General features: G+C 28.0%; 1 protein-coding gene across 2 annotated transcripts in view; it reads right to left on the reverse strand.

Annotated features, from left to right (window-relative positions):
- LOC121116847 (FMRFamide receptor) overlaps positions 1 to 4,322 on the reverse strand; it is an 89,411-nt gene extending 85,089 nt beyond the window's left edge. For both annotated transcript variants that reach the window (XM_040711150.2, XM_040711149.2), the window contains exon 1: positions 4,196 to 4,322. The gene's annotated coding sequence lies outside the window, so the exon portion shown is untranslated. The remainder of the gene's footprint in view (positions 1 to 4,195) is intronic.
- Between the last annotated feature and the right edge of the window lie 11,725 nt (positions 4,323 to 16,047).

Genomic DNA, 16,047 nt, shown 5'->3' on the forward strand with positions numbered 1-16,047 from the left:
ATATTGGAATTTATCCTTTGGAGGTGCTGCAAATTGCACTGTAAGTAGCGAAAATGCGTTTTAAGAATGATACAAACTTTACTTTAATCCCAATATTTGGGTCAAATTATGTCTTATAGATCAAATGAAGATTAAACACTATATTTGGCATTCTAAGCTATCCAAACTCATTCCAGAAGTTTATATACAAGCCCTTTATTTTACCGAAATGGACTATAAATTATTAAGCTGTATATTCATTATTTGATTTTTTTTTAAATGGGTATTTTTACTTTTTTTATTTTTACGTTACCTCACAACAAATATAATTTATTAGTGTAATACATTTTTGCAGTCAAATTTAATTTAAATAATAATGCCTATACAAAAATAAAAGTAAAAAATAAACGATACTTACAAACTTATAATAAAAGGAAAAAATTGTTTATCATATTTTGTTAGGTAACATATACTTAAGAAACCAAATAGAAATTTATACAGTATTTGGGTAAAAACAAATGCAAGTATATTTTGATATTTAACTTTGATCTATTTTTTGTTTTTATTTATAAAATAAAGATACATTTTTTCTTTTAGAGCAATTTTTTTATCGATTTTCTACCTTTATAAATCTACTTAGGAGTTTATAAGTTAAGTAAGGGGGTATGGATTTTAAGTGCACTCATAATTTGATTACATTAATATTGCACGAATTTGTGAAACGATGATCATTAAATTCTACTTATTGAAACAATACACCTAATGAACGTCTTAGACAGTCGACATCTACTTTTTTGTAGCAAGTTATTTATATTTATAAATTTATTGTGTTAGTATTGACTAATATTTTGCTTTTTATAGTTTAATTTTAGGTTATATTGATTTTGTATTCTTTGAAAGCAGTAACCTGAGATTCAAAAAAACATTCCCTATCTCTGCTTACAACAATGTTTTTATATTTTTGAAGAAATACTATACTTACATACATGTATAATATACCTATATACTATTTTTTTACTTTACTTAAGGTTATTTTGAATAGTTTAATTATTCTTATAATAACACAAGTAAGCTAAAAAAATGAATAAATAAAGTTGCTCAACTAAATATTGTAGTATTTAAAGAGTTCATCACAAAACTAAGACTATTTTTTTAATATCAATGCTCATTTTGAAATATTTTCGATCAGAATTTTTTTGAGTATTTTGTACACTTTTTACAGCTTTAAGCTAACATTTGAATAAAAATAATCTGTAATCTACTAGTTAATAAAATTTATGTTTAGGTTAAATACCAAAGTGGCTTTTATATTCCATTTTGGATTATTCAATTGTGAGAAATTTCAGTTCAAAAATGATAAAGGCGACCATTTTTTCAGTGGTTCTGTTTCTCATTTATTTTAAAACCAACTAATGCATTTAAAGCGTAAGTTATAAATGGCATTTCATTTGCAGAAGAATATTTTGGCCTTTCAACACAAAAGCAAGCTAGAATTAAGTGTATTTGTGTAAGTGTAATTGTATTCTTCTAAAAACAATCGTCAATTTCTATCAAAATATTTTTTCAACAATTTCGGTGTACTGCAAATTGCACAGGGACTAGTCAAAATGGATTGTCACGATAGAAGAACGATACATCGATATATTTTATTTGAAAGATCATATAAAGGACAATATAAGTTAGAATTAATTTTGTATTCCACAAGTTTAAATAAAAAGCATTAATTGACCCAAATATACCAATGAAATATTAAGCTACATGTACATACATATGAAGTAAACAAATTAATTGTTGATTTTTGTGTAAGATTTTTTTTTTTTTGCGCAATAATAATAAAAACATAATATGTTTATTGGTAAATAATACATAGAATTTTATAACAAATTCGTGTAATTTTTGCCTCAATATGATTGGAAACAAATCAATATTTCCACTAAATGAAAACTTTTGGACTTGAATTATCTTTTGTAAAATCACTTATTTATAATATAGATGAACCTTTATGCCTTAAAAACAAATCCAAATATTGAGGTGTTATTCTTTTGCAGATAATATATTTATTTTTATGTGGATGACTTATTTTTTTCTTACAAGGGTGACTTTTACAAATTTTCAATTCTAATTTTTAAATATATTTGTATCCAATTAACAAAATAGATCTTACTGTTGATGTGGAAGAGAAATTAATAATATATTCATGATTCACACATCAAGGGTTATTTAATATTTAAATTATTTTTGAAACAATAAAATTTTGTTCACATGTTTGAATACTAAGTAAGATTTATAAAAAGAATAGCAAGGATAAAAAGGATCAATATTTAAACAATTTCACTTAAGTTGTTTCAAATCGGAATAACAAATGAATTTATTCTTCAAAACATTTACTTCCATAAAAATAATAAAAAGATATAAAATGTTAACTTCATATTATAACAATTTCTTATGGTATGTGTACTGTATATACTATGTGATGTTGTATCTATACAACGTAAGATAATCCATTTATCATGCAAGAAGTACTAAAAAAAAGTTTTAAAATAAATTCGGATATTATTGTGTCTCCACTTTTTTTATTCAATTTCAACTATGTGGCAAACAATATTGATGCCTTTTGTAGTTTTGAGTTGAATCAATATGAATTAAATTGTTTAAAATAAAAATAGATGTATAAGGACACAAAATATTTTGAAAAAAAACTTTGGCAAATGTATCGAAACAATATTGCAGTTGGAGATAAGCAAAATTATTCCATCGATTGTATTACTTTTGTAGAAAATTGCATAAATACATAAAAAGCTTATTTGAAGAACAGAATAATTGTTTGGTTTCTATATGATGTATGTAGAAATTCCCAAGCGAGAGTTTAAAAAATATTATGGTCAAAGAATGCAAAAAGAATATCGCTACCCATGTGTACACTTTAATATTTATGTTAAAACATATAACATTATGTACCTTATGGCTATATGCCCATTATAGCAAAGACTTAACTTCATTAATAAAAACAATTACTTATTCTTACTAACATGGTAAACAAAAGTTATTTAAAAAATAACTTTTTGTTGAATAATGTCTCAAGTTGATGAAAAACTTTATCTGGCCTGGAACTATTTAGTGTGTGCAAATAAATTGGACGCACAGGGATAAATTATAATATACGGCGGTTTGATTATACTGAATTGCTACTATCAAAATGGTCTTTCAACAAAAAATGGAAAAACCTTATTCTACAACATTTACATTGATAATAAATTATTCGGATAAATTCTTCCGGGGAGGGTCTATAAATTTCTCATAAAGGTTGTAAAAATGTCATTATTTAAACAAAAATAGATTGTATTTGAAGGGTCACATCTAAGCTAAAAAAAGTATCATAAATTAAATGAAGATTCTGAGTCTCTCAATCTTTCTGAAAATTATAATATTAATCCCACATTTGACCAAAATAAGTCAATTAAAAAATTGATGCGTTTACATATGTTATATTTATAATGTACAACAATACATTGGGAATTTCTTATTTTCTTGATTTTTGTTTAAGATTGTTTTAGTATTGGTGCTGGACCTATGTATATAATTCATAAATGTACTTTTTCCTTACTCTATATTATGTTTTGCCTATCAAGGGCGTCCCCAAGATTATATTTATGGGGGCCCTTGATTTTAGGATTTATTTTGAAGAAAAAAATCAAAAGTTTAAATTTTTCGAAAAAAAATTCAAAGACCCATGGCTATTCACATAAAATTAAATTTTTTTTGGACACAATTTCAAACATTAAAATTTTTGGGAGAAAAATTTAAACATTAAAATTTTTGGGAGAAAAATTCAAACATATTTTTTTTTGCTCCGCTCCATAATTTGCCCGAATCACCTCTTTTCAGAAAATGAATCTTGAAAAAAATATTTTCTACCCATATTTTCAGTTAAAAAATTTATAGTAAGAAAAAGTTAATTAATTTGGGGGGGGGGGCGCTACAGGCCCTGCTGGCTACTCCCTGCCTTTAGTATTTTCTTAAGAAATGTTGAATCACTATCTAATATAGTAATCTTATTCACGAATAATATAAGGTACATAAACGAAATCTTGTAGTAAAAGAATTGGAGATCTTAATATTGAATTCTTGTTTATTACAACTACATAATGTAGAGAATAGATTTACATGATAACTATTATTGGAGTCTAAATATACCATTAAATGTCTTGCAACTCACCTTGACTCTTCTTTATGATTCCCTTTTACCGAAGTTGTTTCCAAATCCAATATTTTATTTCTTATTCTTCGATAAAAGATGTGGAAGTTCACAATTGTTTCTATGAGATAAATGAACTGATTACAATATATTTTCAGAATAACGAAGGAAAATAAGAAAAAACTAGTATGATAGGGGGGAAAAGCGCAAAAATGGTTACTCCTGAGGAAGAGAGAGGAAAAGAGAGAAGAAGAAAAAAAGGGTTTCTTCGTAGTCTGAAGCATTGGTTCTCGTCACAATATATCCTACTTTTTTAAATAAAAGCTCAAACACGTACAAAATTTAAAATTGAAATTAAAAGTTATACATTTATGTGTATGCGGTAAAAATTAATAATTGAATGTTACATCTTTTGTTAGATATTAAATACAATGGTATGCTTTAACAGTGTGTCGGTAATTATTTTTTTAGTACTTTTATGATTTAACCATATCTTACTTCTCTTCGAATCCTAGTGCAAGTACTTTCTAAGGAGTTTAGCCATCAAAACACCGAGATAAATATTTATATATATGCATTTGTATATAATAAAGGGGGGTTCAAAACGAGCGATTTTTGGATTGTAGAAATAAAATACATAAAATATTATATTATGGTGAAAACTTTATTATGAACCGAGAAAACAATCGTTTACAATTATTTCTAGAAAATAATCACCTTCATATGTTGGCCGCAACTGGCCTTTAAATGGTCCATTCTTTCGCGCCAATTTTCGATGACGCGTTCGAGCATTGTGGCCGGAATTTCACGAATAACTCGCTCAATATTTGCTTCCAATGTTTCAATCGTCGCTGGCTTATACACATAGACTTTTGATTTTATGTAGCCCCAAAGAAAAAAGTCCAAAGATGTGATATCACACGATCTTGGTGGCCAATTCAATTGAAAAAATATGGACTGATGATTCCACCAGCTCACAAGGCATATCAAACTGTTGTTTTCAATGGATGTAATGGATGCTCTTGATACAATTTGGGTTGTTCTTTACCCCAAATACGGCAGTTTTGCTTATTTACGTAGCCATTGAGCCAGAAATGGGCCTCATCACTGAACAAAATTTGGAGCGGAAAAAACAGATTTTCTTGGATACGTTCAAGAGCCCATTCACTGAAAACACGACGCAAATAAAGGTCCGGCGGCTTCAATTTCTTGCACGAGCTGTATTTTAAATGTCTTTCAAACCAAATTTTTCTTCAAAATGCGCCAGGTTGTTGCATACAACAAGCCAAAATGTTGAGAGCGGCTGCAATTTGCGAAAAACTTCTTTCACAGAACGCTGATTTTCATAGTACAATTGTTGTGGCGTATATCTTTCCATGAAGAATTATAAACAATACTGAGTAAAAATCACGTATGAATTTGACAGAACTCGCCCACGCCTGTCAAAAAATTCCTACTGAAAAAAAACTGCTCGTTTTGAATCACCCTTTATACCATTCTAATTGTCTTTATTAGTGCTTACATAAATTTTTGTGTAGAACCATTTATAAAGAAATTGAATACTTCCTTAACATTATTTCAATTTATACTTGTGAATTCATAATCTAAACTAATAGTTGGAGAAAAAATATTATATATTAAACTCTAGAGGATATACTATTTCTAAACTATTATCAAGCAAGACATGTTCTATACAGAATAAGATATCCAACACTCTCCTTCAATACATTTCTGTCATATTCATCGCTGAAATTGATAAATAATATGAATTGATCCGGAGAGTACATCTTATTAATAAAACAAATTTTACCTGTCTGTCTATATGAGTAACAGGGTGCACTGTATATAGTGGCCCTTATGTATGTCATAAACATATTTTTGACCTAATAAATAACAAAATTAATTTTAATTGGAATAATGAAATTTAGCAAGCGTGTTCATTTGGGTGACAATGGTTTTCTTTTTTTTTATTGGAAGAGTAAATGGTGCCCCAGTGATTCTTAAAGAAAGGAATATACTTTCTGTATATGGATTTCACCAAAATATTCCTAGGTTAGATGGAGTAATAATAATACTATAATGTTTACTTATACAGTCAGTGCAACCGCACATAACCAATTAAGGGAACATTAAAAAAAAATGGCTTAGGTTAAAAAATTATTTTTTTTGTACAATAAAACATTTGAGAAAAATTTGAACAGTTTTGAAAATATTTAGAGGTAGTTCAATGAGCCGAAAGTTTTTTCTTTAATAATTTAATTTAAAGTTGTTGTTTTTTTTTTATAAAAATAATAAATTTACAATTAAATACAGTTTATAGTAATCTAAAAAAATATATGTTTATAATAACATTATTTGAAAATTAACCCATAACCCATCTCTTATTCCCTATTGCATATCGCAAACCAAATATTTGTTTGATAAATATCAAAGAATGCTACAAGCTGTTATTCACATTAAATTCAGCGAAAATATGTAAATTTTTAATAACAATTGTCTTAATGACTTTTTCACGAAAAGAGACGATTTTAATTCAATTTTATAGCTCAAAATTAAACACCAATGTTATTAAAAAAAAATTCTAAATTTTTCAATAGTAAATTTATAAAATGATAAATCAATTTTTTTATTACCAGAAGCAGCTAGAAGTCTGTGAAACAGTGTGAAATAACTCTCACTTAAAAGAAAAATAATTCGTCAAATCATGCCAAAGAACAAACTAAAAAAATCCTATTATATCAACGCAAATTTCAGGCCTAAAGTTTTGTCTTGTTATGCATTGGGACGGAAAAATGATCAGGGAAATGATTTTTTAAGAAATTATGGTTGGACAAACTTTCTCCTGGGACAGGAGAAGAACAAGGTAATGTTTTTAAGCAATTAAAGATGTGGATATTGGAAACAAAATCAAAGCACTAAAATTCAAAATACCGGCAAAAATAATGAAAATTGACTTGTATTACTAGGCAAAAAAAATTTACCATTTGCTTGTAGACACCATATAATGGAATTAGTTATTGGAACTGTCTTCCAATAATATATGGCTCCTACATCGTTACTAGTTGTTCGTTCCTCAAAAAAATTTGAAAGACAAAAATCTCAAAACTAAATATTACCCTTGAGCTGTAGATAAAGAGGTAACCAGTCTTTTGGAGGACATAAGAGATTGAACTATTAAATTTAAAAAAGATAATCTTTAAAAAATATTCAGATACAGAAATAGAGAATTAATAGTACTACTAATTATATTCCTTGGCGATGCCCCTGAACGTAGAGTCTATGTCAACTTGTGTAATACATTATATCTGTCGGCTTTCAAAAGTGATAGATAGTATCAAAATCTGGATATTTAAACTAAAATTAACTCTAATCGAAAAACGAAAATTACATTATGTACGTGTTTTCATTGTAAAAGTATATATCAAAACTTCGTTAAAATCATTTCAGACATCCATTACTTTGTTAAAAGATCTCAGTCTAATGAAGTTATTAATTAAATATTATTCAATCACTAGGCATATTTAAAAATCCATTTCATGCAAATTTTTCTAACAAGTATGGTATTTTTCGGAGGAACCGTTGGACTTGTTTACTTCTATGATAAAGTAAGTTTAACTACAACAAGAAAAATGCTAAGCTCCCTCGAATTTAAGAGCAAAAGATAAGAACACATTTTTACTTTTTGCATTAAAATATTGAAGACTTCTCACGAAGAAGTTAAAAAAAAAATTCTGGAAATAATAGTGCTACCGGATAGTTTGTTTAGAAGTTGACCAAACACTTTCAAATGGAAGTGAAGAATCAGAAAAAGTTATTCCGCTCAACGTAATAATTATTACAGTATTTTATGGCGAATAAAAAATGACGACTCATAACTTAAATTTATTCTACAAGTCGTAAAAAACCATCGAGAGATGTACTCCAACACCCACAACAAAACACTTACCAAAATCATTAGCATTTGTCTAAAACTATCATTAAGAAATTAGAAAATATTAATATCTATGACATTATAACAAAATTAAAATATACTGAATTGAAAATAAATTTGTTTCAAAAATAAAATAATTGGAACTGAATTATTCTTGTGTGTAAAAGATGTAAATATGAATACATTAAGTACATGTTAATTAGTTTGATTTATCATGAAGAAAAAACCATTAAAATCTGTCCAAATTGTTTAGAACTAAAGGGTCTAAATATGAAAAAGGAGACAATATGGTTGAAATAAAAAGTAAACAAAAACGATGTACATGAATTATATTCAGAATTCATGTAACCTCAATCAAAAAATGTAGCCTGACCACTTGCACATCCAAAGAGAAGCTCATTCAGGAAGTCAAAACTGTCTGGCAAACTCTGGACCCCTAAATCTTAGAAAATCAGCTTTTACGCATGCCTAGCAGAATCAGAGAAGTCATCGAGAAGAAGGGAAACATTATTTGGTATATTTTTTTTCAAAGTGAGAGAAAAAGAAAAAGAGTTTACTCCGAGGACTCCCTTGAATGTCCATTTTTGGAATCCCTTACTCAATATGGGTATGCAACGAGTCCTCTTGTGTCCATGAACCATGAAATAATTTATTTATACAGTTTGAGACATGAGGCTTAATGTTATAACAAATTGTATAATATATCTTTTATTTTTATCCTTTTCCTCTCTCTTTGTTTCTATATCATTTCTTTTTCTCTGTCTTTGTTTCTATCTCTTCTAGCTGGGGCATACAAATACTTTTTTGACTTTTATTATGAGATCAATTCAAAAATGAGTTTTTTCCTTTAAATATTGTCGTCCCCTTATCTTAAATTGACAAGGATATAGAGCGTTTTTGGAAAGAATCTTTTTTTTAAATTGAAGTTCATACTTTCAGCTATCAAATGCAATACTTTTAAGCTTTTTGAATCAATTCGTCTTGAAGCTATGAGCCTATGAACAAAAAGCATATATGTTCAACTTTAAACAAAGATAAGTCGAGTTAAAAGTATGATGCAGACATTTCAAAAATGGTTTTAGAATTTTTTAACATTCAGTTTTAAAATATATCAACATAATTTATCCCTACTTTCAATAGAATAAATAATTCAAAATAAAAATAATGTAATTTTTCATGTATTAATAATTTCAATAGAGGAAGCTTACGCCCTTTCTCAATATACTAAACTACCTTACATCAAGCAATATTGTCGATCACAATATGTCAGTGATTAAAAAAAAGGGTTACTATTTTTTAACAAAGTTAGAAATGACGTAAAATATGTAGATGAAGAGAAAAAAAAGAACATACTGAAATGGAGGAAGCCATATGTTGAAAATTCGAAATGTACAAATCATACCCTTAGTATGAAAAACGCTATTTATTTCTTTTTCAATGTGATTTAAACACATCAGATGCATATTTATGTGAGAGTCCTTGTTCTAGATCATAATATATAAATGTTGATAAGTTACTTGTACAATCAAAATAGTATGATGAGTGTATAATGTAAAAGGAAATCAATAAAATTAAACAATTTAATGTTTAGTGATACCTTGTAATAAATTAGGGGATAATTTTGAAGAAGTATCTTCTCCAAAATAATTAGATAGTGATGATAAAATGATGAAAATCTTTGGATAAAGTGACGGGTGTTTGTTGGAGAAGTTCGTTTCATTTTTTATAGATTTAAAAAAAAGTTTTTTCCTTTCATTACAAGAAATCAAAGGAACGACATTCTTCAGAAGATGTTTTATTCTTTCCCCCGATATTTTTTTTTATTTATTTATGATAGTTTCTTCAGGCATAGAGAAAGGAAAAAATTACATGTTTTAATAAGTTCATAGAAAGAGTTTCTGAGCAATCGGACCATCTTTTTTACATGTAAAACTCCAGGAGAAGTACATTCTCCTGGATAGATTTGAAGCCGATGCCGAAGCTACCGTGTGGCGAAAAATTTGTATGATTTTCAACAAGAAATTTTATAGAAACTTTATCAAATACACCATAAATAACGATGTATGCTAACAAAAGCCATTATGATATAATTTTGATTCTGGTCTCTGTAAAGGAAATTAATTGTTAAAAGTAGAAGAACTTCCAATTTTATTTTAACTTTCTAACCCAAAATTATCACATTGAATTTCAAGACGAAGAACAACATTTATACGCTGCAAATAATGTTATAAGAGATGCTACACAATTTGAACCTATCTTAATAGTTTCTTAAAATAATCTTAAAACAAGATTACAAAGAATGAAAACATTAAACTCTTCCCAGTACAAAAATACTATGATCCTTCATAAGGTTGCGCAGAAAATGTTTCTTCTTTCATATTTCGATTGTACGGGTTATTATATGGATTTTCAGTTAACTAATGTTACTTATGAGTAAACTCATCTTTCAAATAATGAGTTTGAAGTCCCTGAACTCTGAATTTTCCCATAGCCATGAGGTGTGAGACTAACTCTCCATCCACTAATTTCGAAACTAATCTTTTATTTTTCCATTTCCGGGGCACCAAAATGTCCAAACACATGGGGTGCATGACTCAATTGAGAAATAGAAGACATTTCTAGGCATTTTTCTTGCAGAAAAGAAACACATTCATAATCAAACCAATTAAAACAATGAGTTTTATTTCATAATGGATTCAATCCTCCCAAAGAACAGAAACAACCCTTTTCGAGGTACTTTTCAATTCTACGCCTTTTTCTATATTCACATCACGAAATGTAACGTCTCAATGCTCCGAAGTTCAGATATCACAGATATTGTCAATAAATGAACAACAAATCGGGGAATTCATTATGAAAATATATTATATCAATATAATATAAAAACGGCGTCGAAAGTTTGAAAATATTATATAAAGGATAATTTCGGATCAGCTGGTTAATAACTTAATTTTAACATAGATAAATTTTAATGCATCTTTATAATCTGATTTAAAGCTGTACCATCTTTAAGAGGTCATTGCGAAATTTTTGAAGCATTATACTTTTAAAAAATGTATTCAAATTAAACTAGAGATTCTACACAATACGTTTTTTTTTGTGTTTTTTAGAACATCTGTCTTAAAGTGGTGAAATTTTGTCTTACATAGAGAGTCTTTTCTAAAGATGAAAAAAAATAGCTAGAAATAGAAAAACCTTTTTTTCTTCATATCACATATTTTTTAAGGAGTTGATTTCTTTTGATGACCTCACTAGTATGTTAAGATTTGTATAAAATGTAAGCGCTCTTATGTAAAAATGAATTAACTTGCCAGGGCGTTTTGTATTTACCATACAAAAACACTAGTTTGTTCGTTTTTGCTAGTGAGCATTCGAGAGACTAAATCACTCATCGGTCATCCCATACTGTTTATTTTTTCTTCTCAAACTCTTATTATTATTCTTTCATTCTGGAGGACTGAATATATATGAATTGATGTTAGTACTGAGTAGTTGCGTGTGATCGTGCTCATAAAAACGTAGATTAACACAAATGATTTCTTGTTGAATTATCTTCTATTCTATTTAAGTAAAAATTGTCTTTTAGTCGACGCTTAATTACTCCAGAAAAGGCCATTATTACCTCTATTATAAGATGAAATAAGAATTTACATTCATAGAAGGAGGGGCAAACATATGAAATACAAGGATATTATAAAAATATTTTCGTCTCAATTTTATAGTAAGAAACATTTCTTCTGTTTAATTTATATCGAGAAAAAACCAATATCTTAATTCGAATAAACATGTAAATTTGGGGAAGGAGAGAGGTATGTGTATGTAGTAAGCGAAGGGAGAAGATTGGAATGAGTGAAGGTCTTGAAACGATTATCGAGGTACACCAACCAATATTTTGTTGACATAGCGGTATGTTCATTTAATTTTACTTTTAATTTTCGGTAAATCTTAGATCAGTAGATGCTGTTGGACCGTCACATGTTTTTGGCACTTAGACTAGCCTCATTTGGCGCTATATTAGAAAAATTGACTTTTTCTGTAACTCTATTTAAATATAAATTAAATCATTTCAGCTCCAAAAAACTTAAATATTTAATATATTAAATGAGCTTCTATAGAAAGTTATGGCTAGTTTTTTTTATTTTTTTATTAATAAAATAAAGACAAAATTAAAGTAATGTTTTACCTACAACATAGCCGATATAGATTGTTGATCATATCACTCTATGATTTCTATAATGACGTGTTTATCAAAGTTTGTCTTTTGAAACAAAACCATAATATGACAATTACTAATCTTCATTTTATCAATCAGCATATTCTTCTAAAATAGAAAGATAAAATGAACTAAATCAGTATATGGTTAGCCAATCTTATAATTTTCCAAACACTGAAGAGAGGGTAGAGAGATTAGACTAAACAACACCTAAATAATATATCTAGAAAGTCCTTATGTCATTCTAATAAAGAACAGCACCTAAAAAAAATCTTTTAGTTTCAGGTCTTTAATTTGAGTGATCTTCTCCATTAATAATTTTTAAGCATATATTACCTAAAAAATATGCAATCAATTATACAAATTTGAAAAACTATGTAGTTTGATAGCCTATAGTAAGGGCTATATTTGAGAAGAGTTATTTTCAGTTTTTATACTGCTTTAAAAGCTTTGAACATATTTTTTGATTAAGCCCAGTATGTCATTATTGGCTTAAATGCTACTATGCCAAGTAGTACATGTATCGTTTATTTTATATTTACAATATATTCGATTATTTCGTCGTTATATTTTTTATTTTTTCATATATTTTTTAGTATATGAAGAATTAAAATATTTATTTTTCATCAATATGGTCAAATAAATTATATTACTTGTCTCTTTATGGAACTTTACAGGGTTGATATTGCCTTTGAGTCATATATTTGTATAAAATCCACTCTACATAAATTTGATATTCATCTCTCAACGAGAGATGTAGGGGTAGCGCATTGTCTAAACACATATCTTAAGGGTTGAACTTTAAATGTTTTTAGAGCCATTGCTCCAGAGTAAAGCTTTAAAACAAAGGGGGTAACCCCATCTATTAGTTTAATTAAATACACGTTCTATGTGTAATCTTTTTTCGATCGAAAGATTTTGCATTTTATGATACCGCAGATGACGTCACTCAGTCGTTTTCCCTTATGCAGTTATAAAAATTTTTTCCCTTCAGAGTTAAAAACATAAATTCATGGAGACTGCTTATTTTGTTATAAATAATATCCCAGTGGACACCAAAAGTGTCGCTATGGCCACTACCTTGTTCAAATATTGATCACTTGTATAAGCTTTTGTCTAAAGAGGAGGACTTAGATTAGGGAGAAAATGTATGTTCTTAATGTTTTCTATTGGTCATTATATAGTTATAATGAAAAAACAATGGGACGTAGATTAAATAAAATGATGAATATAATAAGTAACACTATTGTAGCCAGTGGCTCAACTTTCACAGAAGGGCCATGGATAAATATTACCACCCTTTTATAATTTTCTTTATTTAGCATGGGAGGAATTTTGATCTTGTTTTTTATCAAGCTATTTCATCTCATGTTTTTGATATTAAATAGATTTTTGGTCTTTTTTAGAATAACTGTACCAACATTCATATATTTTTATATATTTCTTACAGATTTTTTCAATTTCACTACCTTAAATATGCCGACTCTAGAATTATTAGTCCCACGGATTGTACTTATACTTAAATATTACATTGGTTTTACAAAAATAGAGTTGTAGGTATATTTCATGCTAGTTATGGTATACTTTGGAATATGTGTTGATGAACGTTTTTACTCTTTATAAATGAATGGGATCTTTAGATTGACTCAATTATTTTAAAATAAAAAATATGAGAGTTTCAATATTTGTAGTAGGTACAACTAGTTATGACCGAGGAACTTGATGGTAAGTGGAGTATCAAAATCATACTTACCTATATTTAGTATAAACAATTGTTCAGTAACATATAACAGTATAGTCCTCAAGTCATCAATTTCAGACATTACTTTCTCTGTATCGGACGGGTATCGGTTATAGTATATATTTCTCATATTAACTTTTCACAACTTGACATTTTCAACAACTTTTCCTCATGTAAAATGTATTCAAACAGTGGTTAAACATATATTTATCACGATAGCTCAGTCTTTCATGTTATCTTAAAATTAACAAAACTATCTTAACTGTCATTTTTTTGTTAATTATTAAAGCGATGAATTAGTGCCGTAGCTAGAGAAAGGGAGTGTTGAGACATGTTTGAAATTGGCCTTCTGCCAGGTATAAATAAAGGGATTAAAATTAGTCGAAATAACATATTTAAATTAATCTTTGAAGCATAAGTATTAGCATTAAGGATTGACAAGTCCGATGATAACAAAACAGTACCAAACAGCATTAAAAATGTTATTACAGCGCTTCTCGAATTTAAATATTTTCATAGAGATGGAATTAAATCTAAAAGACCCACCCACCATCATGGATTAAGATTTATTCTAATACAAAAATCTAAAGGATCTCCAATCTCAATTAAATCCACATCCATCTCGAAACTTATTCAATGTAGCTCATTTCCCTTGACTGAGACGCATACTTGATACTCAACGATTGAAAAAGAATTATTAAGTTTATCCAGGGCCATGGAAAAATACGAGTTCCTCCTGAAGGGTATTAAATCATTTACAGCTATCATCGACCATCGTTCTATTGAAGGTTTGTTCAAGAAATAAGTATAAATAATTACTAGTCCTCGTCTTATGAAAATGTGAGAACGACTCCTTGGTAATAACATAAACGTATTTTGGCAACCAGGAAAAAACATGTTGCTACTGAGGCACTCAGGCGAGTATCTGTTTTCTCATCCGAACCTGAGACCTCATTAAAGGATTTTGAAGAAAATCTCCTGTGTGGAGCTTTTACGGATCGTGCGTTCCAACAATTGTATTACACAATTGACGAATAATTGTATTATTTAAAAGTTGGCGTCCATCACAAAAAATTAAATTAAATATGGCCTACTTGAGATTTTGCCTCTGTTTGGGAAAACAAAGACGTCTCTCATTATATAGACGTCTTTGTTTTTGGATTGCAAAAAATATCTATGTCTTCTTCACCTAACTTATGATATTGTCCTGGTATGTCATATAAATTCCATATATTATTTGTATTTCCAGAATTATCAAAAATTTAATCATCACTGCATAAAAAGTGGAACGAAGATACTCAATGCCCATAACCTTCATTCGTAAATCATATGTCCAACAGAACAACATTACCTGTTGTATTTATATCATTAAATATATTGTTAAATAAATTCTAGAGATTAGAAATAATATATAATATATATGTACTATGTATATATTAATATATTTTTTTACAATTGTAATGTGTAAACCAAGTGGGTTGCAAAAAGTTGAAACCAAAAGATACATTTCAACATTTTAAATAAAAAATTTGTGGTGCACTTGTGAATGATAATGAATTGTTGAAATTATATTTTATGGTCCCTATATTGAGGGTGACATATTTGACATTTCTGATGAAATATACTCAGTAACAAGTGTTCTAAGGCACATTAAATAAACAAAGGTTCAATGGTTCTTTCACACGTAAGCAAGTTATAAATATGTAATTTTAATAGATTAAAATAAAATGAGACATGAATGTATTGTTGATTAAGAAAAAACTGTAGATTTATTCACGCAAATAAATTGTAAATTGTGTAATATACCTGTTCGAAATTCATAAAATTAGACTGAATAATAAATAATACACCTTTCAGATTTTTGAATTATTAACGTTTAATGTATAATTAAAATTTACAGTATGTTAGGAAGTAAGAAGATTTTATTAGATAAATCAATGATCAGTATAATACATCCGAGAAATTAATTTCAATTCAGTACATGTACA

The sequence above is a fragment of the Lepeophtheirus salmonis genome, chromosome 4 (assembly GCF_016086655.4).
Source record: "Lepeophtheirus salmonis chromosome 4, UVic_Lsal_1.4, whole genome shotgun sequence".
Taxonomy (NCBI): domain Eukaryota; kingdom Metazoa; phylum Arthropoda; class Copepoda; order Siphonostomatoida; family Caligidae; genus Lepeophtheirus; species Lepeophtheirus salmonis.